Genomic DNA, 5,111 nt, shown 5'->3' on the forward strand with positions numbered 1-5,111 from the left:
CGGGCGCTGCGGCCGGGGGGCGACCGCTCCAGCCGCTCGCTCCTGCGGGCGCTGGACTCCACAGCAGCGGGGCAAGGGGGAGAAACCGCACCGTGTGTTCGCTCGCAGGGCCGGGGCGACTCCCCGTGCTCCGCAGCTCTGCGTTCACTCCCTCGGCTGAACTCCTGCCCCTGGTCTCCAGCTCTGCACGTCCTGGCGGTGCCTAAGGAGCAGTGGACGCAGCAAAGATCCAAGAGATTTCTCCTGACAGCCCCTGCCACATCTCAGTTGTGTGTTTACAGTCTACAAGTAGTACAAATACTAGAGGAGAAGAGTGTAAATCTGAAGGAACATTTTTACTTGGTCCTCTCCAGTACGTCCCTTCCCTTTCCTAGGACTCGTTCAGAAGTAGGGAGTGGAAATGGTTAACGTGTTTTTCCAAAAGTTCTTCCCCCCAGATCATGATTTTGTCAAAACAAAGTTATTTCTTTTTCTTTTTTCTTATTAAATTGTGGCCATTTGGCTAAATTAAAATGTTGACAAACATCTTCAGGATAATGCAAGAAACCAGTGACCTCACTCTGTTTCATCTCAAGTTTCCTTTTACTTTGGTATTTCTTTGTAGTCTGTCATATGTTGATTTGTGCTTGGCTGACAGTGCACACTTTTTAATGAATGATGTTGCAAATAACATCATCTCATCTACTGGCGTTTCTAAATGCAATGTGTGACATAAACTATATTGAAAACAAAGGTTTTGAAGGTTGTTTTTCTTTTTTACATATTCTTCCCTATTTGTGCCCTGTGATTAACACTCATGTTGTATTTTCATCTGATTAGAAAGGAAACAGAATTATGAAGTACCTTGCAGGGGACAAGTGGAGGTGAAGCTGACCGGCTGGTTCTGTGCGCGCCAGTTAATGCTAATCTCCGACCAAATCTGATTTGTGAGTACTTCTTCAATTTTTCCTAAACTTTAAGGCCAGTCTGCTCAAGCTGTACTGTCAAAACACCGAGCGGGACTGACACCACCGGGGACGAGCGCGTGCATTTTGCAGCGAGCCCGTCCCGCAGAATTCCCAAGGGAAATCGGTGGCAGCTGCCCCAGCACCCGCCCACCTCATGGGGCACCCCGGGAGGGCCCAGGCTGGGGGACCCCGCGGTGCTGAGCACCCTCGGGGCCCAGGGGGTCCGGGGAGCTCCACACCCACAGGGCGGCCGGCCCGAGGCCGCAGCGACTTTCCGGGCTCCCCACGGGGCGGCTCTTGCCCCCCTTTGGTGGAAGGAGCTGCCCGGGGTCCCTTCCCCCTGCAGCTGCCAGCGACTGCAGCCTCTCTCCTGGGCTGCCCCTCGCCGAGGCAGGGACGGGGGCTTTCGCCAACCAGGAGTTTCTAAATTGCCTGCTGCGGAGAGGCCCTGAGCTTGATTGCAGTCTCGGGGTTCTGCTGCAATAGAAAAGCTGATGATGCTAACACTTAGCATTTATATAACTCTTTAAATCTTCAAAGAACTTTCCAAATGCTAATTCATCTGTGGAACGCCCCTCGGGCTAAGCATCACCCCCACTTTACATGGAGGAAACCCGGAGAGGAGGCCACAGAGCATATCAATGTCCAATTTGGGATCAGGCTGTGGGGCTTTCCTGGTTCTCCACCGAGTGCTCAGACCATCCCATTGAACTTCATTATCCGCCACTGCCTCTCCCTTGCAATGCGTCTCGTAATTGGGGTTAAAAAAGAAAGGCAGAGCTAGAAAGCTGCTCGTCCTTCCCTTTCATTTAAAAAGTCTCTGTTTGATGCCGATGCTGTAATTAACTGCGGGCTGGATGCAGCGGGGTGCCTGGGCTGGAGGACGCTGCGGAAGGCTCCTGCCCGGGCACGGCCACGCGTCTGCCGGAGCCCTCCTGGGCCAGGGGAGGGGGCCTTGTGCCGACGGCGTGAAACTGCTGATGTACGTGTTGTGAGAGTCTCCCGGTCAGAGCGGATTATCACGGAGCTGGAAACGGGAACAACATTTAGAGCAGAAATAGTTGTTCTATTCGGCTGCGCCCATCCTCGCTGTGGTGCCAAGGGGCTGTGAGCGCGCGTGTGTCCCTGGGGAGTCCTTTGGCTTCCCCCCCCATACTCGACTCAGAACGGAGCTTGAGTGGATCCCAAACCCTCCTGCAGCCCTGCGAGCCCGGGGACGGGCGGAGGGTGCCCAGGGGCCCGTCCGTGTGCTGCCCCGGGGAGGGCTGGCTGTCACCAGCGCACAGCGCGGCCTCGCTCCTGAGAGCGCCGGGGGCTTGCGGCGGTTCCTCGCTGCCAGCTCCGAGGTGCTTGGCGAGATGGGCTGTGGTGAGAAGCGTGAGGTTTGTTTTGTCTGGGCTGTCACGGCGAGGGCTGTGCGAGAGCCTCGTCTCTCCCACCACCTCGCTCCAAACCTTTCTCCGCTTGGTTTCTCTGGGAGCAAATCAGACAGATCTCCTGAGTGTGAGCAGCTCCTCCTCCCGCTTTGACCACCAGCTGGTGGCTGTGAGATTCCAACACGTAAAGACACTGGTGGGAACAGTACTGCCTTTTACTGGCTTTGAATTTCACGTATTTTAACACTTGGCTATTGCCAGTACTGTTGGCTGAGACACCAACATATAAACAAGATTTGCATTTAATACCTTTAGATCACAAAGAGCTCCGTGAAGTCAGATATAATTACCTGCGTTTAAAGAGGGGAAAAAACAGAGGTGGGGTGACTCTTCAAGGTCATAAAAGCAGTCAGGGGCCGAGTGGGGAAGGGAGCCTACATCGGATAACCTCGGTAGCCAGACATGCCGGGGTGCATCCTTACACCAGGAGAACGAATTCCCTTGCCCTTCCTGTGGCCCTGGGCGGAGTGGCCAGGAGATAAGGCATTGCCGCCAGAAATGGGAAACGCCACTTGTTTCACACGTGGCTCCCGAGAAGCCCCCATCGGCAGGGGGGTGGGTGGCTCGTGTTTCTGGTCCCTCCGGGCTCTCTGCTGGAAATAACAACGGAGAATGGTGTGAGCAAGCGAGAGGAGCTTCTCTCGGTGACCTCAAGTGCTCTGGACCATCCTCCTTGCCTCATCCTTCATCCCACCCTGCGGCTGTTGGGTACCCTGTGCCCCCCCGAGCGCCGCAGGGACACCAGGGTGTGGTGAAACGACCTACGGCTGCAGCCGTGGACGGGGAGTGCGTGTGCTGGCGGAGGGCAGGGGCACGGCAGCGCTTCCTGGGGGTTATAAAAAGCTGCTGCTACTCTGCATCTCGCGAGTGGATGCCACACGCCGCCTCCTCTGGGGAAGAGGGACCTTTCAGGCTGTTTTTAGCACCGGGAGGGCAGGGAGAGGGGGTGCCTCTTACAAGCTGCTACAGATTATAGATCTGCAGCTAACAGCTTGTCCTCCTACCCACCCACAAACGCAACGCCCGGTGTTGCTGTGAGGGGAGGCGAATGGCAGGACCTGCCTGTGCCTCTGGACCCGAGGGCCCGGGAAGGGGAGCGCTGACCCCCGGACGGGGTCCCTCGCGGTGCCGCCCAGCTCCCCTGCGGACCGCGCAGCGTGGCCGCACACAGCTGCCGCGGTGGGTTTGGTACACGCGGGCTAATGCTAATTTGGAGAAGCCTGCGCAGTTAGTAAATACCTCGCGTTTGCTTGAAGACATAATTAGGCCAGCGTGGATCTGCAGGGATGTGCACAGCATGGGGACCCACAGCCAGCAGAGCAAAAGCCTCCCTAAAATTTTCCATCTCTCAAACCAACACTTGGTCCCCCCCACTGTGTCCTGGCTGGGCAGGCGGCGGCCTCCACCTCCCTGCTCCCAGCACCCCGCTCCTCCGGCTCAGGTGGGGCACACAGCAGGGACAAACCCACCGGCAGCCGGGTATTGAATCTGTTTTCCCCCTTTCCCCTTGGCGAGGCATGCATCAGCTGGTGGATGAAAGCCGAGCGCTGAGAAGCCATCTATGCTTATGTAAGAAGAGTGGTTTAGAGAGCTGTTTATTAATCTCGCAGAGAGTTGAATGCTGTATTTTGCCCATAACAGCCTTGTGCTGTCTTGCTGTTGGGTAATGTGAAGGCTCCAGCTGATTCTGAAGTAGCTGGAGCAGAGTGGTGCCTACCCAGAAATAGAGAAGTATTTTTAAATGAAATTTATGCATCGATTTTCCTTAAGACAGGTTGTTATGTGTTTGTTGAAGTGTCATTAGAAGTAGCCGGTGATGGAGCTGGGCCGAGCAGAGCGAGTAGACAGACACTGTCCTCCCGGCACCCCGGGAGGTCACCCAGACCCAGACCCCCACCTCCTCCTCCTCCTCCTCCTGCTGCTGCCAGGTCTCTGCACCAGGGCAGCCCGAGGGGAATGGAGGTGGTTAAAGCTGACACCAGGCCTGTGAGATTCTGGGCCAGATGCAGAGCAGGGTTCGGCACCTCTGCGAGGTCAGAGCTCGGGTGGGTGATGGGGCTTCAGCGGGAGGGGAGCGGAGCCTTTGGGCAGGCTGCTGGGTGGGCTGCGGCGGGAGCTGTCTCCCAGGGAGGGGAGGGCGCTGGGCAGCCCCCGCTCAGGTAACCCCAGTCTGGGCCTTACGCTGCCTGCGGGACCGTGGCCCCTCTGGCAGCTGGTGCCCCGGCACGACGCCCGGCCGGGCTGCAGGGGTGGCTGCTGCCAGCCTCTGCTCCAGCTCCTGCTGCGGCTTCGGCTCGCTCTGCTCGCTGGCACGTTCGGCCTTTTCTCCCTGCGGCGCAGTGCAGAGCCACAGAACACCAAGAACTAAATCCTGCTTCACTGGGATTTGCCCAGTGAGGGCTGAATCTGCAGGAATGCAGTTTTCATTTTTGAAGACAAGAAGAAATGAGGGTTTCCATGTAGCAGTAGACCTGAGCACCACCTAACAGGCCTCTGAAAGCTGCTCTGAGCTCTTCTCAGCTCACGCGGGTCTGACCACAGCAAATACCAGGCTTCGGCTACCTAAATAAACACAGATGCGAGCTCCAGCCCCGCTGGCGGGGATGCATCGCCTTCAGTGCGGCGGGGCAGGGTCGCGGTGCGGGGCCGCTCACGGGCTCTGCTTCCCCGGCTGCGCCAGCATCGCCCCGGCCGTTTGCCTGGCGGCGGGAGCTCTGGGGCTGGCAGG

General features: G+C 57.3%; 1 protein-coding gene across 1 annotated transcript in view; it reads left to right on the plus strand.

Moving 5' to 3' along the window:
• Positions 1-5,111, plus strand: part of GRXCR2 (glutaredoxin and cysteine rich domain containing 2) — a 67,629-nt gene that overhangs the window by 49,305 nt on the left and 13,213 nt on the right. The window contains exon 15 of the mRNA XM_026857983.1: positions 820-926. The gene's annotated coding sequence lies outside the window, so the exon portion shown is untranslated. The remainder of the gene's footprint in view (positions 1-819; positions 927-5,111) is intronic.

The sequence above is a fragment of the Athene cunicularia genome (genome assembly GCF_003259725.1).
Source record: "Athene cunicularia isolate RWA chromosome 13 unlocalized genomic scaffold, athCun1 chr13_part1, whole genome shotgun sequence".
NCBI classification, from domain to species: domain Eukaryota; kingdom Metazoa; phylum Chordata; class Aves; order Strigiformes; family Strigidae; genus Athene; species Athene cunicularia.